Genomic DNA, 14,081 nt, shown 5'->3' on the forward strand with positions numbered 1-14,081 from the left:
AAGATGCGTTGGAGGCGGTGGCAAGACCACTGCGTCAAGTGAAGCTAGCTCTTTACATGAGCGTTTGAAGACATCTTGCGTTGCATGGCACATGCATATAAGGGCACGTATAATTCCTTATCTAATGATTCTTCTTTTATTCTCAATTAGCAAACATCCAAGATGAAGATCTGAAGGCCATCGCAAGATCGCAGCCAAGGGGTGGAGGCAGTGTCGAGGACGGGACAACGCGCCCGCAGCGGCGCTCGGAGCAGGGTGAGCTTATGTACGCAGGAGGGAGCCATTGGAAGACGCGCCGACGTTGGCGGCGTCGAGGACGGCAGCACCGAGTGCACCCAGGAAAAAAGAAGGCGAGAGGTAGCGACCACGGGCGTTGGGACTGCCGCACACGATGTGCCGGCGTTAGCGATGACGCTAGACGTCCGCCGGCGAGCTTGAGGGAGTCTTCATTCATATGAGCTGCCACCTGCTGCATCAACTATCAACACAACCCCCGGAGGATCGACGGTGCAGAGCGGTCCATGGGGAGAAGCCAAACCAGATATGCGGAAACATCAGAAGGCCGGCGAGACGACGCAGATCATCTGGCCGGAGCCGTCGCTGGTGTCAACGATAACTCACTTGAAGGCACACCGATCCACCAAGGCCATGCATCCATCAACCCCAAGGCCAAGTGTGGAGCAGGGTGAGCTCACGTACACACGGATACCAACCCATGCCCAGGTGGATACGCTCGCATGAAGGCCGCGGTGAGGAGATCGCGAGGACGCGCCCACGGCAAAGGCATGCTCGCCAAGCAGCCTACACACCCTGGTTGTCCCGCGGCTGCGGATACACGGAGGAGCCCGCACAGCAAGCCCTAGCACTCAAGGCGGCTGCGGGCGCCACCCATGGTGCCTTCTTCGATCGGTGTCTTCATCCATTTACACCACCATAAGGCTGGGGGGGTGTAGCACGACACCAACTCCACCTTGGCGATGACATCCGAGAGGCCGCTGCCATCCGACCCGTCGCCATCTATACGACTACAACGACATCGAAGCCGCCGACCTGTAGCCCGGAGTCATCTCCACCGCACCGGCGTGTGGCCTGACGCCATCTACACCACCACAAGAATGACGGAGCTACCGACCCTGCAGCCCGGAGTCATGTCCACCACGCCGGCGCATGACCCGACGCTATCTATGACACCGCAACAACGACGGAGTTGCCGACCTGCAGCCTGGCGCCATCACCACCGTTCCAGCGGACTGCCCGACACCGTCCATGCCGCCACGACAACAACGAAGATGCCGACCTGTAGCCCGGCGCCATCTACACCTCTGCGACGACGTCGAAGCTGCTGGCCTACAGCCCGACACCATCTCCATCCTGCCAACATCAACCTGCTCCATAGTTGAGAGCGGTGACACTTCACGCCTGGGCAGATGATATTCACATACACATGAAGAAGAATCTTCGAGGCCATCTCGACGGAGTCAATGAGACACTCGGCGACAACTATCGTAGTACGCACTACAACAAGGCTCAAGACGGCAGCGACCAAGCGCATGCCCATGAAGACTGCAGACGACACGCCGAGATCAAGCATATTGGCATCGATGGCGGACTTGTGCGTGCATACGTACTAGACCAGGAGCAACACATGCACCTTCCAAGAGAAGACGTGCAGCCACGAGGAGGAGGCAGACATCTAAGGCCGCGCCATCATCTACCTCAACAAGGAAAGATCAAAATCACGACATCTGTCTTCTTCAATAGCATGCCTACTCACACCATCTTATCTTTACCTCTTTCTCTCTTTTTATCCCTCTCATTTCAGCGCATCCATAGTTGAGTGACTGATGGGACTCATTACGAAGATGATGGCCGGATGATTAGAGCTTGCCCGGTGCCACCAAAGAAGATGGAGGAGGAGTTACCCATCGTCCTCGCATCTTTATCAACCTTGCAAATGTCATCATCACTGACATCAGGCTCGATGGTCATTCAACTACATCAACTCTTCATCCGACGAGGATGACGTCTACATCAACGCGCCGTCGTACGCCTACATTGACTTCACACCCGGCGTCGACGCCGGTTACCGCGGCACAACATCGCAATCTTCATCAACTCTTCGTTTGGCAAGGATGTCCTCTACCTCGGCGCCACCGAACTTCGACATGATGATATTGCCATCTTCTTTGACCTATTACCTGGCGAGGATGCTGACTGCATCAGCACGCTGCCATCCTTCTACACCAACCGTCTGGACCGAGTGGAGGTCGTCACCGTAACTGCGACGCCCCGAGGTCTACATCGACAAGCTCGTCATCTTCAAGCAAGGCCGCATGCCGGTGACACTCAAGTCTACTCCAACTTCTACATCAACTCTTCATCCGACGAGGTGAAGCCACTTCACCGACATGTCTTCTTCCGATGAAGCTACCCATATCTTGCCGGGCACCAACGAGGTGAAGGCAAGCCACCATGTCGGACACCGACAAGGCGGACACAACTGATACGTCGATTTTGCATCATGCTTTTATATCGATATTTATTGCATTATGGGTTGTTATTACACATTATGTCACAATACTTATGCATATTCTCTCTTATTTTACAAGGTTTACATGAACAGGGGGAATGCCAGCAGCTGGAATTCTGGGATGGAAAAGGAGCAAATATTAGAGACCTATTCTGCACATCTCCAAAAGTCCTGAAACTCCAAGGAAGTTATTTGCAGAATATATAAAAAATACTGAGCGCAAGAAGTACCAGAGGGGGGCCACCCGCCAGCCACGAGGGTGGGGGCGTACCCTACCCCCCTGGGCGCGCCCCCTGCCTCGTGGGCCCCATGGTGGCCCTCCGATGCCCATCTTCTGCTATATGAAGTCTTTCGTCCGAGAAAAAAATCATAAGCAAGCTTACAGGACGAAACTCCGCCGCCACAAGGCGGAACCAACCTAGGGCTACGGCAGAGCTGTTCTGCCGGGGACACTTCCCTCCGGGAGGGGGAAATCATCACCACCGTCATCACCAACGATCCTCTCATCGGGAGGGGGTCAATCTCCATCAACATCTTCACCAGCACCATCTCAACTCAACCCCTAGATCATCTCTTGTATCCAATCTTTGTATCCAAACCTCAGATTGGTACCTATGGGTTGCTAGTAGTGTTGATTAGTCCTTGTAGTTGATGCTAGTTGGTTTACTTGGTGGAAGATCATATGTTCAGATCCATTATGCATATTAATACCCCTCTGATTATGAACATGAATATGTTTTGTGAGTAGTTACGTTTGTTTCTGAGGACATGGGAGAAGTCTTGATATTAGTAGTCATGTGAATTTGGTATTCGTTCGATATTTTGATGAGATGTATGTTGTCATCCCTCTAGTGGTGTCATGTGAACATCGACTACATGACACTTCACCATTGTTTGGGCCTAAAGGGAGGCATTGGGAAGTAATAAGTAGATGATGGGTTGCTAGAGTGACAGAAGCTTAAACCCTAGTTTATGCATTGCTTCGTAAGGGGCTGATTTGGATCCATATGTTTCATGCTATGGTTAGGTTTACCTTAATATTTCTGTTGAAGTTGCGGATGCTTGCAATGGGGGTTAATCATAAGTGGGATGCATTTCCATGTAAGGACAGCACCCAAGCACCGGTCCACCCACATATCAAATTATCAAAGTACGCGAATCATATGATCGTGATGAAAACTAGCTTGACGATAATTCTCATGTGTCCTCGGGAGCGCTTTTCTCTATATAAGAAATTGTCCAGGCTTGTCCTTTGCTACAAAAAGGATTGGGCCATCTTTCTGCACTTTATTTACACTTGTTACTCGTTACCAATTACCTTATCACAAAACTATCCGTTACCGATAATTTCACTGCTTGCAGAGAATATCTTGCTGAAAACCGCTTATCATTTCCTTCTGCTCCTCGTTGGGTTCGACACTCTTACTTATCGAAAGGACTACGATAGATCCCCTATACTTGTGGGTCATCAAGACTCTTTTATGGTGCCATTTCCGGGGAGTGAAGCACCTTTGGTAGGTGGAATTTTGTAAGGAAAAATTTATATAGTGTGCTGAAATTTACTGTCACTTGTTACTATGGAAAGTAATCCTTTGAGGGTCTTGTTCTGGGTATCTTCACCCCGAACGATAGAGCAAATATTTGCTCCTCAACCTACTAGACCTACTGAAAATGAAAATGTTTACTTCGAAATTCCTTCGGGTATGATAGAGAAACTGCTAGCTAATCCTTTTGCAGGAGATGGAACATTGCATCCCGACTTACACTTAATCTATGTGGATGAAGTTTGTGGATTATTTAAGCTTGCAGGTATGCTCGATGATGTTATCAAGAAGAAGGTCTTCCCTTTATCTTTGAAGGGAGATGCACTGACATGGTATAGGCTATGTGATGATATGGGATCATGGGACTATAAGCGATTGAAATTGGAATTTCATGAGAAGTTTTATCCTATGCATCTTGTTCATTGTGATCGTAATTATATATATTATTTATGGCCTCGCGAAGGAGAAAGCATCGCTCAAGCTTGGGGGAGGATTAAGTCAATTTTATATTCATGCCCCAATCAAGAGCTCTCAAGAGAAATGATTATTCAAAAATTTTATGCTCGGTTTTCTGACAACAATCGCTCCATGCTCAATACTTCTTGTACTGGTTCCTTTATGATGAAGACTATTGAATTCAAATGGAATTTATTGGAGAGAATTAAACGCAACTATGAAGATTGGGATCTCGAGAAGGTAAGGAGTCAGGTATAACACCTAAGTTTGATTGTGTTAATCTTTTATGGATACCGATGTTTTCCGTAAATTTAGCACTAAATATGGACTTGACTCTGAGATAGTAGCTTCTTTCTGTGAATCCTTTGCTACTCATGTTGATCTCCCTAAGGAGAAGTAGTTTAAATATAATCTTCCCATTGAAACAAAAGTAGTTGCACCTATTAAAGTTGAAGAAAAAACTACCACTTATGATGATCCTGTTGTTCCCACTGCTTATGTTGAAAATCCACCTTTCCCTGTTAGAATAAAGGATCATGCTAAAACTTCAACTGTGATTCGTAAAAGTAATATTAGAACTTATACACCTCCTGAGAAAGTTAGAGTTGAACCTAATATTGCTATTGTTGAAGATCTCTTGGCTGATAATATCGATGGGCATGTTATTTATTTCTGTGATGAGACTGCTAGAATTGCTAAACCTGGTGCTAAAGATAAACATAGACCTGTGGTAGGCATGCCTGTTATTTCTGTTAAAATAGGAGATCATTGTTATCATGGCTTATGTGATATGGGTGCTAGTGCTACTGCAATACCTATTTCCTTATATAAAGAAATTATGCATGATATTGCACCAGCTGAGATAGAAGATATCGATGTTACCATTAAGCTTACTAATAGAGATACAATTTCACCAATTGGGATTGTTAGAGATGTTGAGGTCTTGTGTGGGAAAGCTAAATATCCTGCTGATTTCCTTGTTCTTGGTTCCCCTCAAGATAGCTTTTGTCCCATTATATTTGGTAGACCCTTCTTGAATACTGTTAATGCTAAGATAGATTGCAAGAAGGATGTTGTTACTATTGGTTTGGATGATATGTCTCATGAGTTTAATTTTTCTAAATTTCGTAGACAACCCCGTGATGAAGAATTGCCTAGCAAATATGGAATTATTGGTCTTGCTTCTATTGTTGTGCCTCCTAATGATCCTTTAGAACAATATTTGCTAGACCATGAGAATGATATGTTTATGAATGAAAGAAGGGAAATACATGAAGTATTCTTTAAACAAGGACCCACTCTGAAACACAATTTGCCTGTTGAAATCCTAGGGGATCCTCCTCCACCCAAGGGTGATCCCGTGTTTGAGCTCAAACCATTACCTGATACTCTTAAATATGCTTATCTTGATGAAAAGAAGATATATCCTGTTATTATTAGTGCTAACCTTTCAGAGCATGAAGAAGAAAAAATATTGAAAACTCTAAAGAAGCACCGTGCTGCTATTGGATATACTATTGATGATCTTAAGGGCATTAGTCCCACTCTATGTCAACACAAAATAAATTTGGAGAAAGACGTCAAACCAGTTATTGATCACCAATGACGGCTGAATCCTAAGATGAAAGAAGTGGTAAGAAAGGAAATATTAAAGATCCTTGAGGCATGTATAGTTTATCCCGTTGCTGATAGTCAGTGGGTAAGTCCAGTCCATTGTGTCCCTAAGAAGGGAGGTATTACTGTTGTTCCTAATGATAAAGATGAATTGATTCCGCAAAGAATTATTACAGGTTATAGGATGGTAATTGATTTTCGCAAATTAAATAAGGCTACTAAAAAGATCATTACCCCTTACCTTTTATTGATTAAATGCTAGAAAGATTACCCAAACATACACATTTTTGCTTTCTAGATGGTTACTCCGGTTTTCTCAAATACCTGTGTCAGCTGATGATCAAGCAAAGACCACTTTTACTTGCCCTTTCGGTACTTTTGCTTATAGACGTATGCCTTTTGGTTTATGTAATGCACCCGCTACCTTTCAAAGATGCATGATGGCTATATTTTCTGACTTTTGTGAAAAGATATGTGAGGTTTTCATGGACGATTTCTCCGTTTATGGACCCTCTTTTGATGATTGCTTGAGCAACCTTGATCGAGTTTTGCAGAGATGTGAAGAAACTAATCTTGTTCTGAATTGGGAGAAATGCCACTTTATGGTTAATGAAGGTATTTTCTTGGGGCATAAAATTTCTGAAAGAGGCATTGAAGTTGATAAAGCTAAAGTTGATGCTATTGAAAAGATGCCATGTCCCAAGGACATTAAAGGTATAAGAAGCTTCCTCGGTCACGCCGGTTTTTATAGGAGGTTCATTAAGGACTTCTAAAAAATTTCTCGGCCTCTGACTAATCTATTACAAAAAGATATTCCTTTTGTCTTTGATGATGATTGCGTAGAAGCATTTGAGATACTTAAGAAAGCATTGATTTCTGCACCTATTGTTCAGCCACCTAATTGGAATTTACCCTTTGAAATTATGTGTGATGCTAGTGATTGTGCTGTAGGTGCTGTTCTAGGGTAAAGAGTTGATAAGAAATTAAATGTTATTCAATATGCTAGTAAAACTCTAGACAATGCTCAGAGAAATTATGCTACTACTGAAAAAGAATTTTTAGCAGTTGTTTTTGCTTGTGATAAGTCAGACCTTATATTGTTGATTCTAAAGTAACTATTCACACTGATCATGCTGCTATTAAATACCTTATGGAAAGCAAAGATGTTAAACCTAGACTTATTAGATGGGTTCTCCTGCTACAAGAATTTGATTTGCATATTATTGATAGAAAGGGAGCTGAGAACCCCGTTGCAGACAACTTGTCTAGGTTAGAGAATGTTCTTGATGACCCACTACCTATTGATGATAGCTTTCCTGATGAACAATTAAATGTCATAAATGCTTCTCGTACTGCTCCATGGTATGCTGATTATGCTAATTATATTGTTGCTAAATTTATACCACCTAGTTTCACATACCAGCAAAAGAAAAAGTTCTTCTATGATATGATACATTACTTTTGGAATGACCCACATCATTATAAAGAAGGAGTAGATGGTATTATTAGACATTGTGTACCTGAGCATGAACAGGAACAGATCCTACACAAGTGTCACTCCGAGGCTTATGGAGGACACCATGCTGGAGATAGAACTGCACATAAGGTATTGCAATCCGTTTTTTTATGGGCCTACTCTCTTCAAGGATGCCCGTAAGTTTGTCTTGTCTTGTGATGAATGTCAAAGAATTGGTAATATTAGTAGACGTCAAGAAATGCCTATGAATTATTCACTTGTTATTGAACCATTTGATGTTTGGGGCTTTGATTATATGGGACCTTTTCCTTCCTCTAACGGGTATACACATATTATTACGTTACTAAGTGGCTAGAAGCTATTCCAACTAGTAGTGCTGATCATAACACCTCTATTAAGATGCTTAAAGAAGTTATTTTCCCAAGGTTTGGAGTCCCTAGATATTTTATGACTGATGGTGGTTCACATTTTATTCATGGTGCCTTTCGTAAAATGCTTGCTAAGTATGATGTTAATCATAGAATTGCATCTCCTTATCACCCATAGTCTAGTGGTCAAGTAGAATTGAGTAACAGAGAGCTCAAATTAATTTGCAAAAGTCTGTTAATAGATCTAGAAAGAATTAGTCCAAGAAACTTGATGATGCATTATGGGCCTATATAACTGCATATAAAAATCCTATGGGTATGTCTCCATATAAAATGGTTTATGGTAAAGCATGTCATTTACCTCTTGAGCTAGAACATAAGGCATATTGGGCCATTATAAAGCTCAATTATGATTTCAAACTTGCCGGTGAGAAGAGGTTATTTGTCATTAGCTCACTTGATGAATGGAGAACCCAAGCCTATGAAAATGCCAAATTGTTTAAAGAAAAAGTTAAAAGATGGCATGATAAAAGGATACAAAAGCGTGAGTTCAATGTAGGTGATTATGTATTGTTATACAACTCTTGTTTAAGATTTTTGTAGGAAAACTTCTCTCTAAATGGGAAGGTCCTTATATTATCGAGGAGGTCTATCATTCCGGTGCCATAAAAATCAACAACTTTCAAGGCACAAATCCAAAGGTGGTGAACGGTCAAAGAATCAAACATTGTATCTCAGGTAATCCCATAAATGTTGAAACCAATAATATTGAAACCGTAACCCCGAAGGAGTACATAAGGGACACTTCCCAGAATGTTTCAGACTCCGAAAAGGAATAGGTATGTGGTACGATAAGTAAACCGACTCCAAAACAGTTCTAATAGCAATTTTTCTCCGTTTTGGAATATTTAGAAAAATAGGAAAATAAGAAGCAGACCGGAAAGGACACGAGGCTTCCACGAGGGTGGAGGGTGCGCCCCCCAGCCTCGTGGGCACCTCGTGTGTTCTCCGGACTCCATTTTCTTGCACCTTCTTTTGGTCGGTAAAAATTCATTATATAATCTCTTGAAGGTTTTGACCACCGTATCACGCAAATATCTCATGTCTTTGTTTCGAGCTGTTTTTCTTATAAATCTAGGTCGTCATGTTGTCTTCAAGTGCCCCCAAGGATAAGTTCTTCGAGAAGGTCATCAATCCCTACCTTGCGGAGGTGCTGCAACACCCTCAAACCATTGAGATGCGTGAGGGGTTGTTGCACATCCGCGATGTCGAGGGACCAAGGAGGACCGGAAGCACGGAGACAAGGCTCGAGGCATTGGAGCAACAAGTTTTCAAGTGTTAGGAGATGGTGGAGCGGGGACTTGACTCCAATCACATAATGATCACGGAGTTCACCAACAACCACAAGCTGGACATCAAGGACATTGGGGAGGCCATCTTCAAGCTTCATGAGAAAATCGAGCACCTCCAAGCCCAGATCTATGACTTGCAAAATCAAAACTGTGAGTATGAATATAGATTCAAGAGGATGAGTTTGGCTACAGATTTGAGGACTCAGGGGACTCGATCATCCTTCTATGATGGTGAGCCTATGCCTTGGAAGAGGGACGACAAGCCTACATCATCAACAACTCCAACGCCTTCACCGGCAAAAGAGATATAATCACATGGGTATGGGCACTCCCCTTGGCAACTGCCAAGCTTGGGGGAGTGCCCCGGTATCGTATCACCATCACTTTTATCTCTATCGTTTTTCTTAGTTCGATCCTTTTGATAATATCTTGATCCAGTAGAATAAAGTTTTAGTATGATCTAGTTGTGAGTTTTGCTTTATGACCCTTCTATGTAATCGAGTCCGTGAGCTATATATAATAAAAATTAGTGTTGAGTCAAGGGCTTGATTATTTTGCTATGATCTTAAGGGAATTAAATAAATAAAAGAGAAGAAATAAAAAGAAATAAACAGATCATATGGATCTTATGGAGAGTAATGAGCTCACATATAAAGAGTATGATGAATAAAAGTTTTTTGAGAGTTGACAAACATAGTTTTGGTCATCGTTGCAATTAATAGGAAGTAATAGAGAAATAGAGGTTTTCACATATAAATATACTATCTTGGACATCTTTTATAATTGTGAGCACTCATTAAAATATGACATACTAAAGAGTTGACGTTGGACAAGGAAGACAACGTAATGGGTTATGTTTTCTTACATCTGAGATAAATTATATTGTCATGGATCATCCAACATGTTGAGCTTGCCTTTCCCTCTCTTGCTAGCCAATTTCTTTGCACCAAGTAGAGATACTACTTGTGCTTCCAAATATCCCTAAACCCAGTTTTGACATGAGAGTCCACCATATCTACCTATGGATTGAGTAAGATCCTTCAAGTAAGTTGTCATCGGTGAAAGCAATAAAAATTGCTCTCTAAATATGTATGATTTATTAATGTGGAGAAAATAAGCTTTATACGATCTTGTGATGTGGAAGAAATAAAAGCGACGGACTACATAATAAATGTCCATATCACAAGTGGCAATATAAAGTGACGTTCTTTTGCATTAAGATTTTGTGCATCCAACCATAAAAGCGCATGACAACCTCTGCTTCCCTCTGCGAAGGGCCTATCTTTTACTTTTATCTTCTACCTTACATAAGACTCATGGTCATCTTCACCTTTCCTTTTTACATTTTATCCTTTGGCAAGCACAATGTGTTGGAAACATCCTGATATATATAGCTAATTGGATGTGAGTCTTCATGAACTATTATTGTTGACATTACCCTTGAGGTAAAATGTTGGGAGGCAAAACTATAAGCCCCTATCTTTCTCTGTGTCCGATTAAAACTTCATACCATAAATATTGCGTGAGTGTTAGCAATTGTGAAAGACTAAAAGATGGTTGAGTATGTGGACTTGCTGAAAAGCTATTATATTGACTCTTTCCTATGTTATGATAAATTGCAATTGCCTCAATGACTGAGATTATAGTTTGTTGGTTCTCAATGAAGTTTATGATTCATACTTGAAATTGTGACTGAATTGTTACTTTAGCATAAGAGATCATATGACAAAATATATATGTTGTTGTTCTAAGAATGATCAGGATGCCCTCATGTTCGTATTTTATTTTTATCGACACCTCTATCTCTAAACATGTGGACATATTTTTCGATTTCGGCTTTCGCTTGAGGACAAGTGAGGTCTAAGCTTGGGGGAGTTGATACGTCCATTTTGCATCATGCTTTTATATCGATATTTATTGCAATATGGGCTGTTATTACACATTATGTCACAATACTTATGCCTATTCTCTCTTATTTTACAAGGTTTACATGAAGAGGGGGAATGCCGGCAGCTGGAATTCGGGGATGGAAAATGATCAAATATTTGAGACCTATTCTGCACATCTCCAAAATTCCTGAAACTCCACGGAAGTTATTTCCAGAATATATAAAAAATACTGAGCGCAAGAAGTACCGGAGTGGGGCCACCTGTCAGCCACGAAGGTGGGGGGCGTGCCCTACCCCCCTGGGCGCGCCCCCCTACCTCGTGGGCCCCCTGGTGGCTCTCCGATGCCCATCTTCTGCTATATGAATTCTTTAATCCGCGAAAAAAATCATAAGCAAGCTTACGGGACGAAACTCCGCCGCCACGAGGCGGAACCTTGGCGGAACCAATCTAGGGCTCCGGCAGAGTTGTTCTGCGAGGAACACTTCCCTCCGTGAGGAGGAAATCATCACCATCGTCATCACCAACGATCCTCTCATCGGGAGGGGGTCAATCTCCATCAACATCTTCACCAGCACCATCTCATCTCAAAGCCTAGTTCATCTCTTGTATCCAATCTTTGTATCCAAACCTCAGATTGGTACCTGTGGGTTGCTAGTAGTGTTGATTACTCCTTGTAGTTGATGCTAGTTGGTTTACTTGGTGGAAGATCATATGTTCAGATCCATTATGCATATTAATACCCCTCTGATTATGAACATGAATATGCTTTGTGAGTAGTTACGTTTGTTCCTGAGGACATGGGAGAAGTCTTGCTATTAGTAGGCATGTGAATTTGATATTCGTTCGATATTTTGATGAGATGTATGTTGTCATCCCTCCAGTGGTGTCATGTGAACGTCGACTACATGACACTTCACCATTGTTTGGGCCTATAGGGAGGCATTGGGAAGTAATAAGTAGATGATGGGTTGCTAGAATGACAGAAGCTTAAACCCTAGTTTATGCGTTGCTTCGTAAGGGGCAGATTTGGATCCATATGTTTCATGCTATGGTTAGGTTTACCAGAATACTTCTGTTGTAGTTGCGGATGCTTGCAATGGGGGTTAATCATAAGTGGGATGCTTGTCCAAGTAAGGACAGAGCCCAAGCACCGGTCCACCCACATATCAAATTATCAAAGTACCGAACGCGAATCATATGATAGTGATGAAAACTAGATTGACGATAATTCCCATGTGTCCTCGGGAGCGCTTTTCTCTATATAAGAAATTGTCCAGGCTTGTCCTTCGCTACAAAAATAATTGGTCCATCTTGCTGCACTTTATTTATACTTTTTACTTGTTACTCATTACCAATTACCTTATCACAAAACTATCTATTACCGATAATTTCAGTGCTTGCAGAGAATACCTTGCTGAAAACCGCTTATCATTTCCTTCTGCTCCTCATTGGGTTCAACACTCTTACTTATCGAAAGGACTACGATAGATCCCCTATACTTGTGGCTCATGAACAACCAGGCCGGGCACGGACGAGGCGAAGGCCGCCCATCTGTCTGAGCTGACGAAGCCAGACATCGACAAGCCGGAGGGATATGGCTAGCATCGCCGGAGCGACGGATGTACCGCTCCACCCTTCTATCATCATCTCCACCATCTACACTAACCACTTGGAGAAGACGAGACTTGAAGACGACGACCATTGCAGGAGCTTAATCGGAGGTGGTCCACGACTTCGCCTCACGGGCGTAATTAATCGGGAGCCTTCCAAGGCCCCGTGAACCAGAACTCCACAATCGCCCAAGTCATATCGGCCGCGCTAATAGGCCATGGAGCGTTTATGTAAAGGGATCATGTAATTTGTATCTCCGATGAGAGATTAATAAAATACAAGTTTCCTTAATTTTATTTGTGTACTTAGTACACTTGCACGCCCGCAATATTTATTTCCCCTAGCGCGTAGAGAGATAATAATACGACAACGATGCGTTGTTTTTATTATTTCTCGCATCAAACAAAGTGTGCTGTTTTAACCTTCAACAAGGACCGGCCATAGTCTAACTTGATTCAACTAAAGTTGGAGAAACAGACACCCGCCACCCACCTGTGTGCGAAGCACGTCGGTAGAACCAGTCTCATGAACGCGGTCATGTAATGTCGGTCCGGGCCGCTTCATCCAACAATACCGCCAAATAAAAGTAAGATGTTGGTGGTAAGCAGTATGACTATTATCGCCCACAACTTACTGTGTTCTACTCCTGCATATATATATCATCTACGCATAGACCTGGCTCGGATGCCACTGTTGGGGAACGTAGTAATTCAAAATTTTCCTATGATCACACAATATCTAACTAGGAGATGCATAGCAATAAGAGGGGATAGTGTGTTCACGTACTCTCGTAGACCGAAAGCGGAAGTGTTTAGTAACGCGGTTTATGTAGTCGAACGTCTTCACGATCCAACCGATCCAAGTACCGAATGTACGGCACCTCCGTGTTCAACACACATTCAGCACGATGACGTCCATTGAGCTCTTGATCTAGCTGAGGACGAGGGAGAGTTTCGTCAGCACAACGGCGTGTTGACGATGATGATGAAGTTACCGATGCAGGGCTTCGCCTAAGTTCTACAACGATATGACCGAGGTGTGTAACTGTGGAGGGGGGCACTGCACATGGCTAAGAAAAGACTTGGTGTGCCTTTGGGGTGCCCCCTCCCACGTATATAAAGGAGGGAGGGAGAGAGGCTGGCCCTCCTAGGGGCGCGCCAAGTGTAGGGAGTCCTACTAGGACTCCCAAGTCCTACTAGGATTCCTTTCATTTTCGGAGTATGAAAGAAGGAAACGAGGG

This window comes from Triticum dicoccoides, chromosome 7A (assembly GCF_002162155.2).
Source record: "Triticum dicoccoides isolate Atlit2015 ecotype Zavitan chromosome 7A, WEW_v2.0, whole genome shotgun sequence".
NCBI lineage: Eukaryota > Viridiplantae > Streptophyta > Magnoliopsida > Poales > Poaceae > Triticum > Triticum dicoccoides.